Genomic DNA, 13,515 nt, shown 5'->3' on the forward strand with positions numbered 1-13,515 from the left:
TTGAAACTAATTATAGACAATATTATAAGAAACAACATTAAATTTACAAAACAATAATATTAATGGTATTACAATGCTATAAAACATAAAAATATTGATAAACTTTACAATATATAAATATAACTGACAGTAAATCATTCCCATGTTATTTATTAGTCAGTTAATAGACTAAAGTCACCGGCGCTTTAATATGCGAATTTCTCTGATCATATTTATACAATTAACAAAAATTTAACGGGCCGCTCCGGGATTTGAACCCGGGACCTCCTGCACCCAAAGCAGGAATCATACCCCTAGACCAAGCGGCCGTGATGGAAGTAATTGTAACAGTATCTGTTTTGAATTGAGGTATAATCTTTATCATATGAAGTTATAATTGTCCTCATTTACGTAACCTTAGAAAAATGTGTAATAGACAATGATTTTTAATGAATATCATAAATAGAAAAACCCCAGACTCTTCATTTGATTAATCATCAATAAGATCATTGATTAACATTCAGTTGGGATCGATACATCACCCTTATTTTCAATATTTTTATTCGAAACTGTTTTTTATAGCTTACATTTTGACTGATAAACCGATGTTGTATTATTCTATATATTGTATTATTAATATATTTCTATGAAGTAATCTATTAAATCATAAGGAACTTGTAGAACTAAGTTGTAACAATTTTTTAAATAATTTTTTTCATTTTCTAATAGTTTCTATTTTTTTCTTCTAGAGTCCCAAAGCTCAATTCCGTACGTCCAGATAGAACTTATATAGACCTATATAGAACCAGATAGACTAACATTTATTGTCATATAAATGAGTCTTTTGTAATTAGTTGGAAGCTTAGACTGTTTGTCTAATAAGTGTCGTAATAGTCGAAATCGACGAGCTGTTTCCTGTCTTTTCAGTCTAATATGAGGATAAGTCAGTCGTTTGTCCAAAAGCAGTCCTAGGTGACGAATCTGTTATTCAGCAATAAGTGGGGTATTATTAAACGATAATTTGCTGGGATTTATTTTAATCCTCCAGTTTTGACACCATTCCTCAAGGATGGTGATGTGAATTAGAGGGTCATTATTCACTGATAATAGGCATGCGTCATCGGCAAATGTGATGAGGGTAGTATTAGGAAGGGGTTGGGATGCCAGCTGTAAAAACTGTATAAATGATAGGACCAAGGATACTACCCTGAGGTACAACAGCAGACTAAGGAAAGAGGGATGAATAACCGCTGTTGTGATTTACTTTCAATACTCTGTCCGAATAAGAACGTATAATGAGGGGAAGTATGAAGGGGGTAGGAATTGGCGGATCATGTATAGTGGGGTGCTAGATGCGATCGCAAGTATGGGAGTTTTTTTGTTTCAAATCCCATTTTTTTTTATTAAATCGTTGTTTTAATGGTTTATTATATTTTTACAAATAAATATTGATCAGATAGGATTTTTTTAAAAATCTTAGGGGTTACATTCACGTCAATAACGATCTGCAAATACCTTCAGCCGAAGAAGAAATTAAGGAATTTGCCCAGTTACTAGACCGGCAATAAGTACTCTCGAACGTAGAGACCTTTCATATTCTCAACATTAATGCCCTAGTAATAAGATTAAAACGACAGAAGCACCACGAACTTGTGTAATAATATGATAATTAGTTTTAGGTTAAATTGTAATAATGTTAAACAATATTAATAGGGATTGCGCAAAATCAAAGAAAAATCGAAATAAACATATAATTCTAAAAATTAAAAAAAGGTTTGGAAATAACTAAGAACCATTGCTTGTACGAGCTAGTATAGGTCCTGAGGGGTAACTATACTGAGCAGCGGTGACTTCACCCAAGGGTCGATGCCCAAGGGACCCGATCCCTATAAATATTTATTGCGCATGAAACCTTGCGACAGATGGTTCCGCATAGCCTCGGGATTGGGGAATTATAGTCTCTTAGTTATCCTCTGGGATCCTATTGGGAATAGACTTATCACGGTTTAGAGACCTCGGGCAATACTGTCCCTTAATTGAACATTATCTTGAGCCTGGGTCATCAGGCGTCCGGGATTAGATCTCATAATGAGGGATCCTCCACTTCATTATTTAGTAATTTTACCGTTTTCTTGTTATCATATTCATTATATAAATTCGATCACGTCTCGTGCATAAATGTATCTAATCACAATGACTTTGATATAATATTTTTCTCGTATACAGTGCACAAGAGATCAGATAGTACCCTGAAATTTAAATTTTTCACCCTTTAAATTTTTAGTTAGAATACATTAGTGCGCTAATGAATAACCCATTAAAATTCTCAATAATTCATAAATAAGCTAAACAAGAATTTTAAACTCCTTACTCTACATCCAAACACAAATTGATTGGTACACCTTTAAATGAATACAGTCCAAAGACAGAATACGATAATACTAAAAATTGCTTAAGTTATATAAACATTTTTTTTTCTTAGTTCTTAGAGGGTATTCGCAAGTACTAGTGATCACACATCTAATGTTTTTCGACCCAGTATCACCATTAAAAGTTCCATTGAAATCGGTGATCCGACGTCCACAGGCTTCTGTTATGAGACAAAGATTGTCGAAAATATAAAGTTTTAGGAAATATTCGTATAAAAGAAACACCCGCCACTGATGCTAACTGCAAAGACTCTTCGTGGAAACTTCAAAGAATGCAACGGTTTTCAAACGTTAAAATCGTTTTGAAACAAAGAATTTACCAGTTACACAAAACCAGAATCTAATTGTATATTAGAAAAAACCCTTATAACCTTAGGCTTAAAATCTTGTCGGTGCTTCTACCATCATTCCAGTTATATTTGAGACGAAAGAAGAACATGAACACCAGAGCGCGCGTTCTTAAAACCGATAGCATTTCCTACACCTCTGAAAACATATAAATCGACTGTAATATGTTAGTAATCCAAAAACTCAAAATCAAGAAAATTGGTACGTCAGAAAGCTGGACTTTCATAATCAAAATATTTATAACAAAAGTTAGTAATTACTTTTTACAAGACAATAAATTCCATTAATAAAAATAACTTAAAAAGATTAGTGTATTCAAAAAAGTAAAACGTACTCTCATTACTCAAAATAATGTTCAAATACTCATATTTAAACTGGTTCAAGTATTAATTCCTAGTTCTTAATGTTTTTCTGAAATGTTCTGATTATGAGTATTGTACCCAAACATTGTGAGTAAAAGTAAATCAGCTAATTAGTAATTAAGTACAATTTGCCCAACTCTGATTGAAACATGTTTTTTAACCTATGTGAAGTTACACGTAATGGTATATAAATTAAATTATCCTAATTCAACTACTTTCAGTTTGATAATAAATTAAAGTTTGTCGTAGAATATTATTAAAATTGAAAGTAATATGATTGTCAATATTAATCATCAATCTTAATTTTTCCAAGGTATTGAAATTTAAAATCGGTAGAAGTGTTGTATTTGATTTGTCAGAAGTAAATATCGTGTAACGGGAACAATTGGGCCATTGAATTAATAACATGTTTACCTTCAACACGTTTTGAAGGTTTCGTAATTATTTCTTTCTCTCGTATTTATAAAAAAATAAAAAAATAAATAAATAAAAAAAAAAATCTGAAACATAAGTATTCATATTTGATTGTGAGTTAATGTTAAAATATTTTTAATAATTATAATTAAAACTGATAAAACATTCTAATAAAATAAGGCTTGTCAGCGAAAAGCTTCATTGTTTCCATATTCTAGTTATTTACGCAAAAAAAAAAAATAATAAATTCATAAAACAAAAAAGATATTTTTTTTTTCGATTTTGCTTCGAAACATGATAACTATACATTGAAAAAAAACATTGACGGTGAGCAGAGACATAATTTTCATTTCTAAACTCTGAATACTAACTATTTCAACGTGAAAATTTCCCACAGTATCGATATTCATAAGTTCATATGTTTCCGGAAAATAACTTTTCCATTGATAATTAGCGTCCTTATTCTATAAATGCTGATATCTGACTTTTCATGATCGATTTCTCTGCTCCTTTTAATATTTTATTAATTTATATTATATCTATTATATTGTTTTAATTATATACTATTTGCGTTTATTTCGTGACAAGTTAATAAAAACTCCGGAATCAAAGCTGTAAATGTAAAAAAAAAAATACAAAAATCTACGGGCCGCTCCGGGATTTGAACCCGGGACCTCCTGCACCCAAAGCAGGAATCATACCCCTAGACCAAGCGGCCTTCTTGATAAAAAAAATATCTGTATCTTTTATTAATCCGTTTATAATTACACCAGGTAAATGAGTAACTCATTCAGTAACTGGTAATATATGTTGTCTATACAACATGAATCTTTGTATGAAGAAAATATTTTTTGAGAATTATTTCAGTAAGTATATTCTACAACTAATTTCGCAACTTTAAATGAAATTCAATTGCTACATTTAATAAAGAAATCGCAATAAATGATGTTTTAATAAGAACGCAGAAAGCAGCAGTCAGAAATACGGATATCGATTCAATTAAGAATAATGTTAATTTTATAACGTGCTGGACACTGAGATAAGGCACCCTTAAAAAACTTTTTCATTTTATTACTCAATGGCAAGAATAGGTTCGTAACTAACGGGATAACATTCATGGAGTGGAAAAATACACTTAATAAACTCAATAAAACAACGCATACCAAACAGTAAAAGTAGTAGAGATCATAAACCCGACGATCTTTCAAAAAACTTTACAGACAATGACTCCACTGTAATATTCCATTAAATTATTAAGTGTATTCGTCTTTGTTATTGTTATTGTTATTAATGTTTAAATTCATTATAAGTTATTTTAGATTTAGAATGTATATATAATACATGTATAAACCAAAAATATGACAGTGATCATCCATCGGAACAAAAAGGAAATAAAGGTATTTTATTCCAAGACAATATAAGGTGAATACATAATTTAAACAAGCATATCTTAAAATATATTTTTTTTTAAATCCTGATAGATTTTTTTAATATAAACTATAGTTAATGAACAATCTGAGATATTATAACTATGTGTAATTGGTCAATTTAGATCGTTATTGTATAATTCAAGAGAACATATTGTTATACCAAAATACATTGTTGTTTTAGAGGACTAAGATAAGCCTTATGAGCCTCAACACGGCTATTAGCATTTAACATTAATCAGGTCAACAAGCTACCAACTCAGCTGCCGATGTTGAGCAACAACTGACTAAGCAATATCTTACACTGTTTGTCAATAATTTGCCTAAATTGCATATTATTCATTAATTGAGATTCATAATATGCCATACAGGTTTCTTATTGATCTTCAACTAATTTTCCTAATTGAATTACGCTTGGCATATTATAATTTTAAAAAAAAATAAAATTTGTTATTTCACAAATATTTTATTTGGTCCTATCTTCTAATACTCATAACTACGGAATGTTTTCTCCAATATTTTACATCTAAGCTATTTCGAAAAACCAGAAAAACCATACGGCAAACGAAGATATAATGTTATTTGTATATGTATAATGTATTGCATTATATTATTCTGTATTATGTAACCATATAAAAAATAAAGAGGTTAGGAAAAAAACAGAGACATTTTTGTTTTTATAGTAATTTTGGGCACACTACATTTTTTTTTCATCTTAGAACACGAATATAATGTTTGCTGAAATATATTGTTCTGAGAAACTTGTCACAAAAAAATCTGTTTTCAGGCTTTCATATTATTAGAACTACTACAAAATTTCCCCTATTTTGATCTACTTTGACTGTGCGAACTAGGAAGAATAACACACTGTGTTTATAGATGTATATATACTAACATAGGCTATGTTTCTTATATTTATTTAGATGCGATAATTAATTTATGATAACCCACTTTTTGGGATTTTATTATTTTCTTAGGAACTGGAAAACAAGCAGATAATTATAAAGTTTTTTCATCTCATCGTTTTTTATGACTCGAAATAAATCCTTCTCTTTCATCGGTCCCTAAACGCATCTTAAGAGATTCCTTTCGAGCCTGTCAATACACTCAGCTGATACCTTAAACAACGTCCGGGTTTCAAATGATAATGTCGAGACGGGTCGGACGAGATTTATGTAAAATCTAATTTAGGTCGTGCAACTATGCAGGCTACTTCTAAAAAGTGTAGATAGGCTGAAATATGATCAATTATTCTGTATTTTATTTCTTTCTCGTCCAATGAATCTTTGATCATTAATCCTAAATACTCAAAACTACGTAGTCGGAAACTATAGATTTAAATTAATTAAAATCTATAGTTTCCGACAACGTTAGTGCCTCAGCAGGAGAACCGGATTCTTCTTCCACAATTAATGTTAATAAAAGTATACTATATACTCCGAGTATACCATAACCCTTTGATACATTTTTGCTCTACTTGAAAACTCCTGACGACGTTTCAAGCTCTTTTTACCCATTTTGAAGTATATTTTTATGTTTTGCATTCAAGCTTGTATTCATCAGGTTAGTTATTTTTATCTAAAATATTGAATAGTGGTATGATTTATACCTCTTTATGATCTAACACTTCTTACGTATGAGTGTCCCCTCTTGATAAGCCACATTTTGGGTTTTTATATTCCTTTTTCTTGTTTCAGTAACAACTGCTTGTTTTGTTTTGAATAAAACATAACAACGGAATAAAATAGAAAAACAAGAAATTTATGTAGACAAATCATAAAAAAAAACTGATATTTTTACTAAGGAATTTAGATAAAAGAGGATAGTCAGAAGATTGTGCACACCCCGATGGAATAAGACCTCGTGAAACCGAAGAGTAAATGAAAGGACAGCGTCCACGAGGATCTGAAAGCTATCCATCTTCTACCGACCAGGACCACCGAAGAGCTGTTGAGATGGCCAAGGACTGCATTATGCGACCATTGCACCAATAATGAATGAATAGAATATTACTAAACGGTTAATTATTTTTATCTATCTCAGCTCATCCGATTTCATCTAATCAAAAACCCGAATCATCTCTAACGGTTTGTTTTGGTATTTACAGAAATCAATTTCTTAGCAATGACATACGGTTTTATTGTAGGTTGTCTTAAATTTCGGATAGCAATGTAAGGAGGCTACTAAAGAGTTTATGATTACTAAGTATTACAGTTTCAATAATCAATAATATAAAATACATAGCTTTCTACTAAATATGATAAATTTGTTTTTAAAAAAGTATGTGTGTATATATAATATATATGGATATATAGATACCTTCCATTTCCATGAATTTTATTATTATAAAACCTACAGCCTGATAAGCCTGCTTTGTAAGTAGAAGGTTTCTAAGGCATCGAAGCCATTTCTTTAACATCCATTCATTAAATGACTAATTCGAACTCGACAGAAATTAGAAAATGAGCGTGACGTAATTATTACTCTTTTTTAGAGAATTAAATCCAAAATATAGGTCACCTCTACCAGCGTAAAAAGTCGAAATTGCCCCCAGAGTGCCGGGGAGGGGTAGTTAGATTCAGGGTTGAGCCACTAATTCCCTAACTTTTAATAGGTAATTCTTGATAATTAACATTTCCAGAGAGTCGCCATTCTCTTCAAGGAGCTAATCTGTTTCATTTACATAACGGTACTAGCTCGTCTGAATCAAAGCGTCTGATTAAAACTTAGAGCGATTAAATCTCCGAGTCCGCCGGCAAAAAGCCGTTTCATCAATGGTCACAGTTATTGCTAATCTAAAGGTCGACCCACTCAAGGATCCTTAACTTTTTTTCTATCAAAACTTGATTTGTTGGCTATATCGATATCTATTTGAGAATTTCAACCCATACTGGAAATATTATTTGTTTGAATAATACAAATGAGACACCAAGAGAAGAATCAAATCATTCATTTCATTATAAAGAATTAAAACCTATTACATGTAAAATAATGTGCAGTCAAAAAAGACAAATATAGGAGTTTTACCTAGACACATAAGAATCCAACAGTGGTTTTGAAGCCATACATTGAGGAGGTGTTCGGAAAAGGGACACATGGGTCTGAAGACAAAACAATTTAGATGTTACAACTGTTTTTATAACCTAGGACTACGGACCCTTATTCGAGAAGGTGTAAGCAAACGAATTTTTTTTTTTATGGTATATCTTTTTGGTTCTAGAAGTTTTAACGACAGAATTAAGAAGTAGAATTTTAAAGGACAATATGAAAATAGAAACAAATTAGTAAGTTCACGACAGACTGGGAAGACAATCTGTCTAATAATAAGACGAATTAAGGTAAAACTTACTCATCTCGCTCTGGAAATATGGTCTCTCAGAAAAATTTCAGTGTTTTCAAGAAATGCTGGACAAAAAAAAAAACTCGTAAAGCCTTTATGTGTGTATGTGGTATACGTGCTCGCGCGGGTGTGTGATATTAACCTAGTTCATAATAAAAATTTTTATGAGGACTTAAATGCCAAATTTAAAAAAAAAAAATGAAACAAGAATAATTCTGATTTGTAAATACAGCTGCTAGTACCTGAAATCAAACGAAAATGTTTAAATTAAATTAAGTAATTGTAAATTAAATTTACTTTTGTAATTACAATTACGTACAATTACAATTGTAATAATGGATCATGCTGAGGACGCCTAACCCAAGAAGTAGATTAACCGGAATTATCGATATTGAAATAGCTATTGACAGAATTAAAAGAAGAATAGGGACTATACCATCTGAGCTGTTCAAGGATAGTGGTGAACCTCTAAGAACTAGAACTAATCTAGAAAATATGAAAAGAGGATAGGATACCGGAGCCCTGGAACTCAGGCTTAATCTATCCTATCCTAAAGAACGGAACTAGATATGAGAGCGGCAACTACAGAGGCATAGCACTTCTTCTGGGATCGTACAAGATAATAATGAGCACTATCTTGCTAAATAGGATATTTTGTTATTACAAGAATATAATAACGAAATATCCAAAAGTCGACCATCGAGTAAGGTTCAGGAGAGGAAAAAGCACGCTAGACCAGATCTTCGAACTAAAACGAATACTCAAAACATTATGGGAAGTAGATCAGGATGTGCACCCTTGTATGTGACAAAAGCGTGTAGGAATGATCCTAAATGCAGAGTTCTGATACAAGGTATTTGAGTCTTTTAAGTCATAACAGGACTTGGCCATTGGACTCTGACCAATACTGTTCAACTTAGCCCTAGAAAAAGTGATTAGACGAACATTACGTGAAAATGATTGGGGTCATGTATAGAAAGCAGAATCGGAAATTTCTACATACAATTACTGGAGCGATTTGGGATCAGAGCTCTAACACATGAAGAACTAACAGTGAAGTGATTGCAGAGACTGGTCAGTCAATATCTCAATTTATTTAGGCAAGAAGTTTAAGATGAGTGCGATATGTGGCTCGAAGCAATCCATCAGGACGCTGCTACACAACAATGAATACCAGTATAGTTGGCAAGAAACCACGTGAGAAGCCAAAAACCCGGTGGATAGACAGAATCAACAAAGATGTGAAAGAGCTCCATGCAGCACAGTGGAAAGCAGAATCCCAATACAAACAGGCACAGGGAAAGCTGATTTGGGCGGATAAAGATCTACACGGTCTGTAGAGTCAACTAAAGAAAAAAAATCGTAATTGCTTTATTTAATTTATTCCAATGAAGTAAGTGTGTTGAACTTTTTTTGTATTATTATTTTTTGAACCTGTTGTAAACTTAAAACTTAATTATGCAAACCTTATAAATAAGCACTGCAAATTAAAAAAAAAAATATGGGATAATTCCGACCTATTCTACGAGAATCTCAAATTGTGATATTTGTGAGCATTGCTCCCTTCCTTTCCTAAAATATATATAAATATTATTTTAAAAAACCAAAATAACACATCCATTTCACTTACAATATTTATTGAGCCTGGCAAACTTAAAACCAATCTTGCCCTCTCCCTCACCTTCAATAACTTGTGGAGGAAAAAGCCAACAGATCCCAGCATTTCTCCCGAAAAGCATTTAATTAATTCATTTTCAATGGAAAAAGGAAATAAATTACATTTCCACTATCATTTTGTATAATTATATAATAAATAAGACCGATCCACATAACTGGCATAGTTAGTTTTTGAAAAAAATTATATAAGTAACTATATTATAAAAAGCTATATATGTTTTGCTTAAAAGATAATACCAAAAGTTTATTGATTTCATTACATATTATATTATAAAAAATATCATTTAAAAATTGTATAGTTATAAAAAGTCTTTTTAACCTGTAAAAAATTTTAAATTGAAGTAATTTTAAAATTTTCAGGGTTTTCGGAAGAACTTAGAAATTAGACAGGCTGTTTTTCAGGTATGATTAAGAGAATAATTGTTGAATTTTCAATTTGAAGGAAAAAAATATTCTATGAAAGCTTTTTCTTCCCTAATTTATTAGTAGTTTTAACCGTAAAATCTGTAGCGCCGATTCCGATAGGAAAGATCATCGAGACCGTGAAAAAATGAACGGAGTCAATTAAATTTGACCTATCATTAACGAAATTAAAAAAAGTTTGATACAAATAATGCTGTGGAATCCTTCGACAAAGATGGCATTTAAAATTCATGGCAGAATGTTGAACTTGGGGGTATAATAGATTTTACCTTCTGAATTAATTTTTTTTCCGGAAACTACATTTATGGCTATTATAATCCTGTAAAATAAGACATTTGAGGCTATGGGAATAGTAGAGATAACAAAAATATAGATATTTAATTTTAGATTATTTTATAATTAACTAATTCGTTAACTAATTATCATTGAAGTATTTCGTATTTATTTTCTGACTTTCGCTCGACAAACATAATATGCTCGGTAGGTATCGAGAAACCTGTTAGTTACGACGCCTCAAGAGAAAGTGTTCCAGTTGAAGATGATCCAACAACCATGACCCATTTATGATAAAATGCGGATTCTGAAAATATGAAAAAGTAACTGTTTATAAATCATTCAAGAAATTCTTTGTAAAATTTCCAAAAGTAACATAATCCCAAAGCAGATTTTTTTTACTGATATGCACTATAACACAAGACATGCATGAACCTAGGACAAAAAAAAAAAGTTTATTAAGTTGTTGCTTGATAAAGACGTTAATAAAGAGTGAAGTGGGTTCGAACACTATTAGAAAGAGCACAACACGAAACCAAGTGTGGAGCACGCAGGCACAGATTAGAGGTTATGGATGTCTGGATGGCATGTGGTCCTGTTTGGTTGAAGCAAACACGGCCAAATGGCGATTCGCAGAATAAAATAAAAAATATATAACACCTATTGACATATTTTCTAACCTGAATAAAATGTTTATGGTTAATTATGGGCAATTATTGTCTTAAGCAATACACACTTGTGTTTTATTGAATGAATATTACTTCAAAGACACTAGGAAAGTGTTTTTGTACAGGAACAAACAGAAAAATAATAAATATTAATATTTAAAGAGAAGAGATTCGTTTATGTTCTTCTTGTTTACTTTCGCTTACCTATATATGAAATATATTTATTGCAAGAGAGAGGATTGCGATTATGAAAGTTTTCGACGAAAATACAAGATTTGAGGTTCTCTAAGTTCAAATAATATTTCTCGCAAAACAGTCTGGGTGTGTGGCATTATGTCTGTATCAGTGTTCCTGTGTGTATGTAAACAATCTAAACCTGAAATTATATATTTAAGGCGGGTATATGCCTGGAATGTTACAGCTTTGGACATAAACATATTCGAGAAAATCAATCAATCAAATCTACCTCTAAAATACTCTTACTTTGTTATCACCAACCTTTCTTCACTAATTGTAGCAATAAAAAATGGATAAATATAAACTATAAAAGTATTTGATGATTAATAATCGAATTTGATGAGTCTGTCTTTACACTCTCACCTACTAGCCCTGATGAAGACCAACAACGAAGGTCAATATGTCGTCAGAAAATTAATAAATAGTTGATAACTCTATTGCTTCCTTCTTGACGACAGCCCTGACCATCTTTTTCAAAATTGATATTCGATTTTCTCACTTCAATAATCCCTTTAAAACGAATTTTCAAAGCAATAGAAATATAAAAAATTATTTATCAAAATTTTTAACGACCTTCAATTTTGTTTATTAAAAAAACATTAACCATCTCTCATTGTTACTAGTAATATACAATGAATAAATAAAAAATTTCTTCATGGTTGTTTTGACAATATCATAGATTTCATATTGAAATTTACCTTTTAATCTGAAAGCCTATTAAAAATTAGTTATTCTATGAAAATGAGTTAGGAAATTTCTGATATTCACAGGTCTTAAAAGATGCTTTGAGCGAAAACTACATAGGAACAAGAATTGTAGAATTTCATTATCTTTATTATGAATTAGAATTACGTTTTGCGTCAAAAGTTTACTTCAGTAATCAGAAAAAAAAAACAAAAAAACACTGCGACATTATTGGATTTTGATGATTTTTTAATAAAACAAAAAAAAAAGTAATTAAAACTAGGCTTCCGATGGAATATTTCTAATCTTCTTAAGTATTACTTACGACATTTTAATACAATATATTTCCAGTTAATATTAAATCAGTCTTATGGAAATATCACTTTCGTTTTATTTTGGAATCGAATAAAAATAATTAAAACGCAATTCTGATTCCCACAAACGTTTCTTCAACAGTCATAGAACATATTATTTTTAAAATTTTTACTATCCAATTTAATTTTATTTAATAATCATATATTTCAATACATTTATCTGATTAACTGTGGAGTCAAATTATTTTTGTATCCATCCGAACATAGTTACAGTTTTGCCACCCGTTTCAAAAAGATAAGGAAAATATTACGGCGAAGGAGGGTTATGTTATTTGTCATTGCGAGTTTTAATTTTTCTTCTCCTTTTCACTAGTTTTCCCAACCTTTCCAGTCCCATTTTAATAATATCATTATATATAATAATGTCATTATTCTTATTAAAATATTTAATCAGAAGTTTATTCTATCTTTCTTTTCGAAGCTATTCGAAAATTTTTCTAATAATTTATAAGAAAATAGTTTATATTTTATGTACAGTTATCGCGAATAGTTTAGCTTAATAAATACTTATCCTCTATTTTTATTACGTTGTTTTTCGACTAAAGGCATCATTACTATTTTATTTCTTATTTTCCCAATACAGAATATTATTCCATTTAATTTGAAACAAGATAATATTTCTTCAAAAATCGATGGATTTTACATTCTCTAGTTGAGCAATATATTTTTGTATTACATAGTAAAGAAGGGAAAAAAATTTATTGAAGATAAAATCCATCTACAATGTTTTTATGATCCTAATAATTTTAATTTTGTTTTCATACTCTCCTGAAACGAAAATAAGTTAAATTAATAAATACATATAAGGAAGTAGTTATATGTATGCCTGTGAGTTTATAATTCCTTGGGTTGCCTTGTGGCAAATTTAAGGGTCTGGACT

The 13,515-nt window shown here is 30.6% G+C and overlaps 2 non-coding genes across 2 annotated transcripts; both read right to left on the reverse strand.

The window, feature by feature from the left end:
- Window positions 1-236: 236 nt before the first annotated feature.
- Window positions 237-308, reverse strand: TRNAP-UGG (transfer RNA proline (anticodon UGG)). The gene has a single exon. It is a non-coding gene; the product is annotated as a tRNA-Pro (tRNA).
- A 3,870-nt stretch (window positions 309-4,178) lies between these two features.
- Window positions 4,179-4,250, reverse strand: TRNAP-UGG (transfer RNA proline (anticodon UGG)). The gene has a single exon. It is a non-coding gene; the product is annotated as a tRNA-Pro (tRNA).
- Window positions 4,251-13,515: the final 9,265 nt, after the last annotated feature.

Source organism: Halyomorpha halys, unplaced genomic scaffold (assembly GCF_000696795.3).
Source record: "Halyomorpha halys isolate HHAL.00 unplaced genomic scaffold, Hhal_1.1 Scaffold961.1, whole genome shotgun sequence".
NCBI lineage: Eukaryota > Metazoa > Arthropoda > Insecta > Hemiptera > Pentatomidae > Halyomorpha > Halyomorpha halys.